The sequence below is a fragment of the Clytia hemisphaerica genome, unplaced genomic scaffold, assembly GCF_902728285.1.
Source record: "Clytia hemisphaerica strain Z4C2 unplaced genomic scaffold, Clytia hemisphaerica genome assembly, whole genome shotgun sequence".
NCBI classification, from domain to species: domain Eukaryota; kingdom Metazoa; phylum Cnidaria; class Hydrozoa; order Leptothecata; family Clytiidae; genus Clytia; species Clytia hemisphaerica.
In genome coordinates, this window is record NW_027103852.1 from 1,825,684 (window position 1) to 1,842,406 (window position 16,723).

The window sequence follows — 16,723 nt, forward strand, 5'->3', positions numbered from 1 at the left end:
GGGAACGAGAGTAAAGGTCATTGTTTTGAAAATCGGGTGCCGTTTCTTTAATGTAAACAAACATTGCGTCCGAGCTTCGAAAATCACTCGTAGCAAAATAACGAAAGGAGCTAAAGACTTCTGGTTTTTTGCAGTGCAAAGGTGAGTTAATTCTCTTGAGCTTGGAAAAAAAATGTATCTTTTTTTCTTTCTCTATCATAGAGATATTGTTCCCTTAAACCTTTTTTTGCCTTTTTTTCTCCCGCGCACTTTTTGTCGCGCGTAAATTCTCCGACTTCCGTCATCCCTACCATAAAAACAATAGACCTTTTTTTAAAGAAGCAGCCATGTTGAATAATTATGTAGTCCAGCATAAAAGCAATGATACAGCCATACATAATTACTGTATCATGTATATTTTAAAAATTATGCATGGCTATATCATTGTTTTTATGCTGGACTACATAATTATTCAACATGGCTGCCTCTTTAAAAAAAGGTCTATGCCATGCATAGTTACTGCATCATGCATATTCAGTTAGGGAAACCATCCAGGATCCTGCCATTCTATCAGCCAGCAAAAACTGAATGACACTTGTAAACTTAAGTTTCTTACCATTTTCCATCGAAAACATTACTACTTCCCAAAGCCGGAGACCAAAGCAAATGATCTTTCTTTTCTTGATGAGGGCGCCCTTTTAGATCTATTGTTAACTCATTTAAAATGGTGGACAGAGTTGCGGAATGACGAAGGCGCCCGCTGCTGCTTCGAGGGTGGTAACGCCAAAACGCCCAATATGACCAGCCAACAGAAGGCGAGTTTGTTGACGCGCGAGTTACGTCATGCACTCCACCGTAGCGAAAGCGCGAATGACATTTCACAATTATAAGAATATATCTATCTTATGTGCTTAAAGGGAACGACGCATGGTATATTTATGAAATGCTGATCTAACATTGGCACAAACACCCATACGGAGGAGTATTTAGGAGTGCTGGATCATAACAAAAACCAAAAGTGACTTTATTCCAAAAAATATATTCAAAAAAGTGAATATAATTTACTATAATGTTCAACAACAACACAAAAAGACTTACATAAAACTAGGGTGGTCAGAGGAAATTTCAAACTTAATTGCAGAATACCAAACCAAGTTTAATGGAAAGCCATAACCATCAGAAGAAAAATGAGGGGTCATTTACCTTCCAATTCTTTAAAGTTCCAAAGATATTACATTTTGAAGTTCAGTTTTTCAAGCATTTTCGTGCACGCATCGCCAGCCATTTTGTACCTTCATTACGGCACCAAAAGCGAAAGTGTTTTATGAAAAAATCCGCGCGAGAGGTTTGGTGCGAGTTTTATTTTCCGTAGATGTAGCTGAAACGGGGGTAATTACACCATAATCTTTCCCTTAGCGCTTGCCACCGGAAACAGCTTGATTCTTACTTTTTTCACATTTGGAAAGAAAAAACATTGTTCTTTCTAAAAATTTCACGTTCGATAACAAAATTTGATTTTTTCAATGAAAAAAACGCATTTTAAGTACACAATTTGACTTCCTGAAAAATATACGTTGCTCCAACCAACGAACGTGGTACGTCTCAAAAGCTAAACTATTGCGGGGAACGATGCAAAAAATTCCAGATCGATAGCTGTTTCGGGTGGCTAGCGCTTTGGATTTTAGAACCCCCGGATAAAGAATTTTGCCGTGCCGCGAACAAGAAGTTTAAAAAAACTCACCCGCGAGGACTCATTTTCAAATTTTGAAGGAACATGAAGACATGATGTGCTGATTTTTTCTGCAAAAGAAAGCTGAATAAATTCTCTACACTTTGGAAAAAATACTAATGTTAAAAGAGGTTTCCTTCCTTGAGATATGTAAGCTTGAATATTTTTTTTCGAAAATCTATGTTTTGTTACTGCCGCATGCCTAAGGTCCGACATCCCTAATAAAACTGAAAGAAAAAAAGAATGTCCCAAGAATGTCTTTTTCTTTTGAATGAAATCGAGTGTTTCTATTTTTAAATGAAGACATTCTATTGTGAATTTATTCGAAAACTTCTTTGCAATCTTTTTGTTTACATTTTGTCTTCATTCACTTTCGTTTACTGTTGAAAACATAACAAAGTTTTAGCTATACTCTCAAACCACGTATAACTGTCGGTTAAGCCAATCAGCTTTCGGGCTGACATCAGCATGTATTTCAAAGTATACCATGGAACTACCAGCAACTCCGACCCCTACTATAAGTATAGCGCTATTCCCTTTAATTCTATTTGACTTTGAGAGCTTCATGGAAGATGAAAAAGTAGAAAGATGAAAAATGCGCTGATTAATTTTTTTTAAATAGGTCTGTTCTATCATTGTTGAAAGTTGAAGAAATTTCTACCGACGCATAATTTTTTTACAGCCAATTAAAGGCACAGTCTTCTTCTATATTACTAAACGTAGAATGTGAGTGAGCCGTGAGGGGGCTATTATGGATTTTTGAGATGGGGGTTCGAGAGCTACGTGACCGATTTTTTGGTCCGATTTTTTGGTTGGATGGTTGGGTGGGTGGTTGAAAACGAAAGCGAAAGTGGTCAGGGGAAGAGTGTGGAAATTAGCGTTATTGTGAAGAAGTCGTTGCAGTGCAAATCTTTCGCAAATTTAAAAACCCACTTTCCCGTGGAAATAATTGACGTTTTTGGGTTTTTTGGGACCCTTGAGGCACAAGGTACCCGATGACCGCAAAAATTTCAAAATTCGCGAATTGACCGTTGACAACATTAGGGGTAAAGGGACCCAATGACGTCACAGATTTGAGAAAAACTTCAAAATGCGATATCTCGAGTTTGAAAAGGAGTTGGAAGGTTTATCTGGTCTCAGATGTGGAAATATGCTACGACACGCTTTGCTCTGAAGGTCGGGCATATTTTAACATCTGAGACCGCTCCATTGGCCCGCTCCTTTAGAGCTTTAGCGTGGGCGGCCGCCAATACGCCATCGGAATATCAGATAATTGGAAGGTCGGTGACCCCTCATTCGATCGAGAATTTTGTGGAGAATAAGATGGGAGGGGTTATAAGGCCTGAGTGCGACTTTGAAATTTGGCTGAATTTTTAGGCGTTTTCAGTTGATGACGTCATCAAAACAGGAAAAATGCGATATCTCGAGATTGGATAGGTGTTGGGAGGTCGTTGACCCCTCATTGGATCGGAAATTTAAAGGAGAATAAGTTGGCAGGGTAAAAGTGGGTATATAGAAACTTTCAAAAGTAAATGTATTCAAATTGAGGCCATTTTGAGTCCGATGACGTCATCAAAACCTAAAAAATACAATATCTCGAGTTTGATAAGGATTTAAGCAATGGATGACCCCTCATTGGATCAGAAATCATCGTGAGAATCTTTTGGCTATATGACAAATTGATTTCAGTGAAGTAAAAAATTTATTAAATTTTCGATGACGTCATTTAGGGCCCAAATGACGTCACCAAACATAAAATATGCGATTTTTCGAGCTTCGATGAGTGATAAGTGTTAAAATTTCGTTCTTTGGGTTTAGAACTCAATCTTATTACCCTCCTTACCCAACATCCAAAGAACTTTTGATGTGTTCAACAACACTCTACTCGGCGGGTGCGACGCCGGGTGACGGCTAGTATACTTACTATGTTTGCTATATCATCTAGGCAAAAAACGGTAAAAAAAGACACAAACACAATTTTTTTATGAGTGTGGTTATGATTTTTTTTGATTGCGGCCGCGTACAGGAACTCGCCAAATGTTCCTAACTCGGCAAGTACAAAACGCCTACTACCTACTACTTAATACTTACTACCTACTACTTACTACTTACTACCTACTCAGTTTGTATACTTTACAGACCAGAACTCTCCTTCGCTTGTTCGAAATCTCTATTCTAAAAAAATTGGTTTTTCTAATATCTGAATGCTAACACACAAGTCTGTGCTTTATATTTACTTGAAAAAAGTGTTATTTAAAAGAATATTTAGCATATTTACGTAGTGAGTAAATATTCTCTTCGCCTCATATAAGTATACTGAAGTATAAAACAAAAGGCCATCTTGATTTTTTCTTTTTCCTAAACCTACTCTCTCTTATGACTCTTATTCGCTCTTATTATAAGAACTTTCCTTTTTCCTAAACATACTCCCTCTTATGACTCTTATTATAAGACGATAAGAATAAGAAGAATACACGTAAATGTCTAAAAAAGGCTCTGTAATATAAATAGGGGGTCAATCTATCTCTATCCTATAAATATTTCTTGGAATTGGTTTGCGAAGCTTTTAATATTCATTAACTGTGTTAATATTTTTATCAAAAATTTCATTTCGTCAATACTTTGACATGGTCAAATTGACACCTCTAAAACAGCTCTTTGTAGTATTTTCCTACTGAAAATTTCTACCTTGCGATATTGAAAACATCTTATTGAGCACAATAAGAATTTTTGCTACATAGGGTAAAATAAAGTCTACAAAGGTCATATTTAACGACCCTGTTAATAGTTTGGTTCAAAAGGGTCATTTTGTCAATAAATTTCAAAGACATGTCAAAGGATTTTCAGCTAGTACCAAGTGAAACATAGGGCTCTACTTACTTAAAGTATTAACTTTTTAGATTGATCGATTCTTATAAATAAAACTGACATGAATAAATAAGTGTGCGAAGGAAATATTTTTCTCTTCTACGAAGAAGTGCGTCTGTAAACTTTATAGAAAAAGCGCGGGAAAAAGTCATAAACAAAATAAAAGAGAGAAAATATTTTGAAGTCTTCAAAGTACGATAAAAGAAGAAGTTTTAACTTTTTTACCACCAAAGTTTCAGATTTTGCTAATTTTAACATGCTGAATATTTTAAAGGTAATTTCGAGCCGTTTTGAGCTATTTTACAGTAGGTAGTAAGTAGTAGGTAGTAAGTATTAAGTAGTAGGTAGTAGGCGTTTTGTACTTGCCGGTTCCTAACTGATATTGTAATAATTATGCATGGTTTTATCATCATTGTTTTTCTGCTGGACAACATAATTATTCAACAGGGTGGCCTCTGTGAAAAAAGGTCTATATAGACAGTATCATAAAGAATGTAATCTAATCGCAACACTGATTTCCGAGGGGGTTTAACTAAAGAATCCTGCATTTCTAAAAATAGACAAAAAGAACGACAAATTTCATAAAAAACGACATATTTCGCCGTCCACAACCCCGACCGAAAGTGACTGTACCACCCCTAGCGATTCATTTCTATTTGTTTATCACGGGAAATAACTACATGTGGTCTAAAAGAACGACAAATTACGCATGCGTGTTACAATGCAGGATCCTTTAGAGGAACAGACTGTCCCTATCCTAGAATCAGTTGAATAATAATCCTTCCTTTAAATTTTAATATATGTCACATTTTTTATATCAGCGCCAAATTTAATACACTTATTAAAAGGCAGCAAGGTTTTAACATATCCATGCAGCCATGGAATGAATATACCTTCAATGCCACAGATATCTTGGAATAATGGGCAAAATATAGCAACACTGTCAATATAATAGCAAAAAAGTAGAGCCAATATCCATCCAAATAATTTGCCAGAATTTGTGCTTCTTGGCTGTTGCTGTTGGGTTGGGAGTGGTTAGCAATAGTTTTCGCCCATCTCACCAGACAGGTGTACCTAACAAAGCCAACTTTTCACATACCCTAGAATAGCCTTCTGTTTGAAGATGTATATATGTTTCGATGGGAAATGGTAAGAAACTTAAGTTTACAAGTGTCATTTAGTTTTTGCTGGCTTATAGAATGGCAGGATCTTGGATGGTTTCCCTAACTGAGCGTCCCCCGCCGAAATGCGTATCAAAGATTAATGCTGCGAAGAAAAAGCGCTGTATCGTTTACTTGACTCGCAAGCCAAAAAATGCACCGCAAAACTTCCAAAGTTATTCATGAACAAACCTGGCGCTTTTTAATGAATTATCTTTTTCAAAAACAATGAGAAATTGCCTACTCTTAGGTTCCAAATAAACGGGGGGGTTCGAATAAACGGGGGGGTTGGAAAATTTTCTCGATTTTAATAAACGGGGGGGCCTAATTGCCGGGGGGGGGGTTGGAAATTGTACTTCTGAAACCCAAAAATGTGACCCTCCAAGCGATATCAAAGACACGAAATTGTTACCGGCAACGTAGCGGTAACATTATTGCCAGCAAATTGGCGTATAATTTACCGATCTTGCCGATCTGGTTTAAATCATCACCGGCAAATTACCGGCAAATTACCGCTCAATGGTAGACCGGCAATCTGCCGGCTAAATTGCCGATCTTCAGCGCGACTTCAGATTTTTGACAGCGGCAAATTATCGGCATGAGCTGATTGCGTCACTTATTTCGGCTGCCGTGAGAATAGTTTGCCTCGTTCTCACGAAAAGTAGCCATTTTAGACATCTATGCATCCATGTATCTATGTATCTACACATCCATGTATCTATGTATCTATATATCTACGCATCTATGTATCAATGTATCTACGCATCCATGTATCTATGTACCTAAATATCCATGTATCTATGTATCTATGTATCCATGTATCTATGTATCTATGTATCCATGTATCTATGTATCTAAATATCCATGTATCCATGTATCTATGTATCTATATATCTACATATCTACGCATCCATGTATCTATGTATCTACATATCTACACATCCATGTATCCATGTATCTATGTATCTATGTATCTACGCATCCATGTATATATGTATCTAAATATCCATGTATCTATGTATCTATGTATCTACGCATCCATGTATCTATGTATCTACACATCCATGTATCCATGTATCTATGTATCTACGCATCCATGTATTATGTATCTATGTATCTACATATCTACACATCTATGTATCTACATATCCACGTATCTATGTTTCTATGTATCTACATATCTACGCATCAATGCATCTATGTATCTATGTATCTATGTATCTACATATCCATGTATCTATGTATCTATGTATCTAAATATCCATGTATCTATGTATCTATGTATCTATATATCTACATATCTATGTATCTATGTATCCACGTATCTATGTATCTACATATCTACGCATCCATGTATCTATGTATCTACATATCTACACATCCATGTATCCATGTATCTATGTATCTATGTATCTACGCATCCATGTATCTATGTATCTAAATATCCATGTATCTATGTATCTATGTATCTATATATCTACATATCTACGCATCCATGCATCTATGTATCTACATATCAAAGTATCTATATATCAATGTATCTATGTATCTATGTATCTAAATATCTATGTATCTACATATCTATGTATCTATGTATCAATGTATCTATGTATCTATGTATCTATGTATCTATGTATCTATATATCCACGTATCTATGTATCTATATATCTACATATCTACGCATCCATGTATCTATGTATCTACATATCTACACATCTATGTATTCACGTATCTATGTATCTATGTATCTACGTATCTACGCATCCATGTATCTATGTATCTATATATCTACGCATCCATGTATCCATGTATCTATGTATCTATGCATCCATGTATCTATGTATCTATGTATCTATGTATCTACGCATCCATGTATCTATGTATCTATATATCTACGCATCTATGTATCCATGTATCTATGTATCTATGCATCCATGTATCAATGTATCTATGTATCTACGCATCCATGTATCTATGTATCTATGCATCCATGTATCTATGTATCTATGTATCTATGTATCTACGCATTCATGTATCTATGTATCTATATATCTACGCATCCATGTATCTATGTATCTACGCATCTATGTATCTATGTATCTAAATATCCATGTATCTACATATCAATGTATCTTTGTATCAATGTATCTATGTATCTACGCATCTATGTATCTATGTATCTAAATATCCATGTATCTACATATCAATGTATCTTTGTATCAATGTATCTATGTATCTATGTATCTACGCATCTATGTATCTATGTATCTAAATAGCCATGTATCTACATATCAATGTATCTTTGTATCAATGTATCTATGTATCTATGTATCAATGTATCTATGTATCTATGTATCTATATATCCACGTATCTACGTATCTATGTATCTATGTATCTACATATCTACACATCTATGTATCTATGTATCTACATATCTACGCATCCATGTATCTATGTATCTACGCATCCATGTATCTATGTATCTATATATCTACGTATCCATGTATCCATGTATCTATGTATCTATGCATCCATGTATCTATGCATCCATGTATCTATGTATCTATGTATCTACGCATCCATGTATCTATGTATCTATATATCTACGCATCTATGTATCCATGTATCTATGTATCTATGCATCCATGTATCAATGTATCTATGTATCTACGCATCCATGTATCTATGTATCTATGTATCTACGCATCCATGTATCTATGTATCTATATATCTACGCATCCATGTATCCATGTATCTATATATCTACGCATCCATGTATCCATGTATCTATGCATCCATTTATCTATGTATCTACGCATCCATGTATCTATGTATCTATATATCTACGCATCCATGTATCCATGTATCTATGTATCTATGTATCTATGTATCTACGCATCCATGTATCTATGTATCTATATATCTACGCATCCATGTATCCATGTATCTATGTATCTATATATCTACATATCTACGCATCCATGTATCTATGTATCTACATATCTACACATCCATGTATCCATGTATCTATGTATCTACGCATCCATGTATTATGTATCTACATATCTACACATCTATGTATCTACATATCCACGTATCTATGTTTCTATGTATCTACATATCTATGCATCAATGCATCTATGTATCTATGTATCTATGTATCTACATATCCATGTATCTATGTATCTATGTATCTAAATATCCATGTATCTATGTATCTATGTATCTATATATCTACATATCTATGTATCTATGTATCCACGTATCTATGTATCTACATATCTACGCATCCATGTATCTATGTATCTATGTATCTACATATTTACGCATCCATGTATCTATGTATCTATGTATCTACATATCCATGTATCTATGTATCTACATATCTACGCATCAATGTATCTATGTATCCATGTATCTATGTATCCATGTATCTACATATCCACGTATCTATGTATCTATGTATCTACGTATCTACGCATCCATGTATCAATGTATCTATGTATCTACGCATCCATGTATCTATGTACCTATGTATCTATATATCTACATATCCATGTATCTATATATCTATGTATCTATATATCTACATATCCATGTATCTATGTATCTATGTATCTATATATCTATGTATCTATGTATCTATGTATCTACATATCCATGTATCTATGTATCTATGTATCTATGTATCTACATATCTACGCATCCATGTATCTATGTATCTATATATCTACATATCCATGTATCTATGTAACTACGCATCCATGTATCTATGTATCTATGTATCTACATATCCACGTATCTATGTATCTACGTATCTACATATCTACGCATCCATGTATCTATGTATATATGTATCTACACATCCATGTATCTATGTATCTATGTATCTATATAATCTACGAGGCCCCCCCAGCGGACCCAAAATTCACGCCATCACGCCAAATTTTTTTCGATTTCACGCCATCACGTCTGAAAATTTTGATTATCACGATCACGCCAATTTTTTTCGATTTCACGCCATTTCTCCTAGAAAATTTAGTTTTCACGCTCATATTCTCTGGATAAATTCAGTTTTAGACCACGTTTAGACCCATTGGTATAGATAAAATGCCTTTATAGAAGCTTAATTTTTCTGTCAATCAGTTTTTCGGCATTCTCATGCGCGTAAGTCAAGATTATATCATTTTTCCTATCGGAAACACCCGAAAAATCTGGAAGGAATTTGTGACCTCTGTTTTTCTATTTTTAGTAATACACAGGGGTCAAATTCGAGTTTTTTCGGATAGGAAAAATGACGTAATCTCGACTTATGCATATCAAAAATTGTTTGACAACTGGTAGGTCATATCAAAGGGCCCCGGTTTGAGGGCTGAGGTATATTTGAGTAAATTGACAAAGCCCACCATGGTTGGGCAACAGAAAATTGAAATTTGAAGGGCTCAAAGTGCTATTTCAGGACCCATTTCAATTCAATTTGAAAAATAATTCATGTAAAAATAATGGAAATCTTTTAAACGCACAAGTAGCTTTTTTGGTAAAAACATGAGGGGCTATGCCCTTTGGCCCCCCCCCGTTGAAATTTTCAATTCTCGACCCTAATCGTAGCATTTGACTTTATTTTGAAGACTAGCTAGCAACTGCTAAAGACAATTGGAAGTTACAAGGATAAATGGCAAATGAATAAAACTGTTTGCACCGTTTCTTTTATGTTTTAAAATGAGATCTATAAGAGGCCCCACCATAGTTGGGGCCGACCAAGAAAATTTTGAAATTTAAACCGCCTCTAAACTAGCTAAAATGGACATGGAATTACGATTCAAGTAATAAATATAATTTTCACGATCACGCTGAACTGCAAATTTCACGCCATCATATGTATTATCTATCTATTTAAAGGATTATAATCATGATTCAAAGATAAAAAATGATCCATTGTTTTACTACATATCTAAAACTTCGCAAAAATCCGGGATTTTCAATGAAAGTTTCAACAGTTTACTACTGAAAAATGTAGTCAACCGTCTATACATTTCAACTGGACACCATACAAGTTCATGCTGCATAGTGGATATGTACATACATAGATGCGTAGATATGTAGATATATAGATACATAGATACATAGATACATGGATAAATGGATGCGTAGATATATAGATACATAGATACATGGATACGTAGATACATAGATACATAGATACATGGATGCGTAGATATGTAGATACATAGATACGTGGATATTACATAGATGTGTAGATATGTAGATATATAGATACATGGATGCGTAGATATGTAGATACATAGATACATAGATACGTGGATGCGTAGATACGTAGATATATAGATACATGGATATGTAGATACATAGATGTGTAGATATGTAGATACATAGATACATAATACATGGATGCGTAGATACATAGATACATGGATACATGGATGTGTAGATATGTAGATACATAGATACATGGATGCGTAGATATGTAGATATATAGATACATGGATACATGGATACATGGATGCGTAGATACATAGATACATGGATGCATAGATACATAGATACATGGATACATGGATGCGTAGATATATAGATACATAGATACATGGATGCGTAGATACATAGATACATAGATACATAGATGCATAGATACATGGATACATGGATGCGTAGATATATAGATACATAGATCCATGGATGCGTAGATATGTAGATACATAGATACATAGATACATGGATATGTAGATACATAGATACATAGATACATGGATATGTAGACACATAGATACATAGATATATAGATACATGGATATGTAGATATATAGATACATAGATATATAGATACATGGATATATAAAGATGTAGATACATAGAAACATAGATACATGGATGCGTAGATACATAGATACATTGATACATGGATGCGTAGATATGTAGATACATAGATACATAGATACATGGATACATAGATACATGGATGCGTAGATATGTAGATACATAGATACATGGATATGTAGACACATAGATACATAGATATATAGATACATGGATATGTAGATATATAGATACATAGATATATAGATACATGGATATGTAGATATATAGATACATAGATACATAGATACATGGATGCGTAAATACATAGATACATTGATACATGGATGCATAGATATGTAGATACATAGATACATGGATATGTAGATACATGGATACATAGATACATGGATACATGGATACATAGATACATGGATGCGTAGATATGTAGATACATAGATACATGGATATGTAGACACATAGATACATAGATATATAGATACATGGATATGTAGATATATAGATACATAGATACATAGATACATGGATGCGTAGATACATAGATACATTGATACATGGATGCATAGATATGTAGATACATAGATACATGGATATGTAGATACATGGATACATAGATACATGGATACATGGATACATAGATACATGGATGCGTAGATATGTAGATATATAGATACATAGATGCATGGATGCGTAGATATGTAGATACATAGATACATAGATACATAGATACATAGATACATGGATACATGGATATTTAGATACATAGATACATAGATACATGGATGCGTAGATATGTAGATACATAGATACATAGATACATAGATGCGTAGATATGTAGATACATAGATACATAGATACATAGATGCATGGATGCGTAGATATGTAGATACATAGATACGTGGATATGTAGATACATAGATGTGTAGATATGTAGATACATAGATCCATGGATGCGTAGATATGTAGATATATAGATACATAGACTAGCCGTCACCCGGCGTCGCACCCGCCGAGTAGAGTGTTGTTGAACACATCAAAAGCCCTTTGGATGATGGGGGAGTATAAAAAGATCTGATTTGTATATTGTAAGCCCACAGAACGAAATATTATCACTTTTCACTGATCAAAACTCGGAAAACCGCATATTTCATGTTTGGTGACGTCATTTGGGCCCTAAATGACGTCATCCAAAGGGTAATAAACTTTTCACTTCACTGAAATCAATTTGTCATTCATCCAAAAGATTTTCTCGATGATTTCCGATCCAATGAGGGGTCAATCATTGCTTAAATCCTTCTCAAACTCCAGATATCAGATTTTCAGGTTTTGATGACGTCATCGGACCCAAAATGCCTCAGTTTGATTAAATTCATTTTCGAAAGTTCCTATATACCCACGCTTACCCCTTCCAACCCATTCTCCATTAAATTTCCGATCCAATGAGGGGTCAACGACCTCCCAACACCTATCCAATCTCGAGATATCGCATTTTTCCTGTTTTGATGACGTCATCAACTGAAAACGCCTAAAAATTCAGCCAAGTTTCAAAGTCGCACTCAAGCCATATAAACCCTCCCATCTTATTCCCCATAAAATTATCGATCCAATGAGGGGTCACCGACCTCCCAACTCCTTTTCAAACTCGAGATATCGCATTTTGAAGTTTTTCCCAAATCTGTGACGTCATTGAGTCCCTTTACCCCTAATGTTGTCAACGGTCAATTCGCGAATTTTGAAATTTTTGCGGTCAACGGGTACCTTGTGCCTCAAGGGTCCCAAAAAACCCAAAAACGTCAATTATTTCCACGGGAAAGTGGGTTTTTAAATTTGCGAAAGATTTGCACTGCAACGACTTCTTCACAAAAACGCTAATTTTTTTTCACACTCTTCCCCTGACCACTTTCGCTTTCGTTTTCAACCACCCAGCCAACCACCCAACCAAAAAATCGGTCACGTAACTCTCGAACCCCCATCTCAAAAATCCATAATGGCCCCCTCACGGCTCACTCACATTCTACGTTTAGTAATATAGATACATAGATACATGGATATGTAGATATATGGATACATAGATACATAGATGCATAGATACATAGATACATAGATACATGGATGCGTAGATATGTAGATACATAGATACATGGATACATAGATACATGGATGCGTAGATATGTAGATACATAGATACACAGATACGTAGATATATAGATACATGGATATGTAGATATATAGATACATAGATATATAGATACATGGATGCGTAGATATGTAGATACATAGATACATGGATGTGTAGATACATGGATGCGTAGATATGTAGATACATAGATACATAGATGTGTAGATATGTAGATACATAGATCCATGGATGCGTAGATATGTAGATATATAGATACATAGATACATATATACATGGATATATAGATACATAGATACATAGATACATGGATACATGGATGCGTAGATATATAGATACATAGATACACAGATACGTAGATATATAGATGTAGATACATAGATACATGGATGCGTAGATATGTAGATACATAGATACATGGATGCGTAGATATGTAGATACATAGATACATAGATACGTGGATATGTAGATACATAGATATATAGGAATATAGGAATATGTACCATATATTGATTACGTAATGTTAGAATGTTTTTATTCTTCGTCTACCGGCATCCATAAGGCCGGCAAATTGTCGGCAAATTGTCGGCAAATTACCGGTATCAAACACCCTTCTAAAAATAGACGTCACGGCTGGTAACCGCAAAGTTCCCGCCTATAGGTTTAAGAAAGAAAAAATTGCTTGATTTCGTGAACCGATAAATTACCGGCTTAATTCTATGAGTGAGCGGACGATTATCGACTATTGCCGGCAAATTGGCGGATCATTTTCCGATGTTTGCCGGAAAGATTTTTATGTACTTAAAATCGCTTGGAGGATCACAAATAAGGTAAAAATAGGCTAAAATCAGGCTATTTAGAGCAAAATAAGGGCCCTTCTCTTTGACAGCTGAAAATATTCTTAGAGATTAATAAACGGGGGGGTCCTAATAAGGTCCGGGGGGGTTGGAAAATTTTCGAAAAATTAACAAGCGGGGGGGCCTGTTTATTTGGAACCTAAGAGTAAAATTTGAGCCATAGATGAAAAAATTTGAGCCAAGCCAACCTTGAAAACTAATTTGAAGATCAACTTCCCAAGAAAAAGATCAACAGGGGAGACCCAACCCACCTAGATCCGCGCACCGCTGGATAGGCTACCGTGAAGTCGGGTAACTTGCATCATTGGAGGGAAACTTACATAGTCATCAAATGACTGACCAACCAAAGCAGCAAAATTTCAAAACAAATTAGCTAAGCAGCTCCGTTCGCAGGTTACTCTACCATCTATTAGCTGCGAGTGGAGCTCTAATTTTTTCTTTCAAAAGATTGTTCGCGCACTGGTTCCTCATTCACGGACTGGTCTGAATTGCGCTCAAGTCAACAACTTATTATTTTTGATCCATTTTAAAGAGTCAAGCAAGCAAATGTGAAGTAAAGTAAAAGAAATATCCATTTCAATGGAAACATATGATAATAAAATCGATCTACAAAAATAAAGGTATATAAATGAAACAAAATGAAGAATCGAAGATGAATCTTCCTCACAAGTATAGTGAACAAGATATTTGAAAAGATTCTTCTAAATCAAAACAAAGAAACCATCAAGGAGAATATGTCCCTCTTCCAGTGTGGAGGAAGAAGTGGCAGGGGAATCTGCAATCATATGTTCACAATCCGTGCATTGTGCGACAAAGCCAAATATTTTAATAAAAATTTATACTTATTTTTTACGGGTATTAAGAAAAATGTTTCACACACTTTCACAGCATAATTTTTGATACGCATTTCGGTGGGATGCTACTGTGACTTACTGTCTTGAAATCATTTCATCTCCAAAAGTCTCTGGTTATAATTAGCAGCGAAAACATTGCGTAATGACTCCACCCATAGCCTGATAGTAGATCACCTTCTCAGCACTTAATTTTTATCTATTGATTTTGCTATACCAGTGTACTTGTGTCAGGCTGAAAAATACATACACAATCGCTAGTCTATTTGTCTTTCTCAAACCTTGTCCCTTAATAATGTTTGTATTTGTGTACTTTTTAATAAGCTCAGCGTATAGAGGCTTAGTTGTTTCCTATATGAAACACTGCAAGATAAAAATTAAACCTGAAAATTGATCTACTATCTGGTTGTTGTTTGGAGTCATTACGTGATGTTTTCACCGCTTATCATAACTAGAAATTTACAATCCTGTACAATCTCGTCTTTTCTTACCGTTTTTTGCCTAGATATTACAATACAATATTATAGCAAATACCGGGTGACCTAGAAAAAAGTATTGGTTTGATGGCTAATAAACTGTGTCCTAAATAATGTGAAATTTTAATGAATTCTTTTGACGTTGTAAAGAGGAAAATTTGGTATACAACTTTTTAAATTTAGTTCTCAAGTTATAAGCTTTTTTAGTCAAAATGTTGCTTTTGAAAAAGTCCAAAAACATCTTTAAAATGGGATATATCAAATTAATGCAATTCTATGCAGAAAACCTCTTTATTTTCACTATTTTATTGTAAAGAGGTTAATTCTGCATAGAATTGCGTTAATTTTATATCCAATTTTAAAGGTGTTTTTGGACTTTTTCGTAACAATTGCGATCAATTAATGATCTCACCTGATTTTTGTAAAATTATCCTAACAAAAGTTATGGGGAAAAATAGGAAAACAGATTGTGAGCGATTTTTCAAATAAAATTTAGTAAAAATTGTTAAAGAATGTTTGATTTAATACCCCTTAAATTTAGATAAATTTTGGACTTTATCAAAAGTGCATTTTGACTTCAAAAACTTATGATTAGTTTCCTACAAAACAAATTTTGGCACAACACATACTACATTAGCGATTTGAAAAGACAATGGATTTCTCATACAGCTCCGGGGTCTGGAATCAAATTAGTAATTCCTAACAGGGATATGCCTTTGATTACCGGTCAAGCCCCTGCTTCTCTCTGTCATTCTTCTTTTTTTGATCCCACCTTGGGATCCAACGAAAAAGTCTCGACTGCGGTCGAGCGATGATGATTTTTTAAATT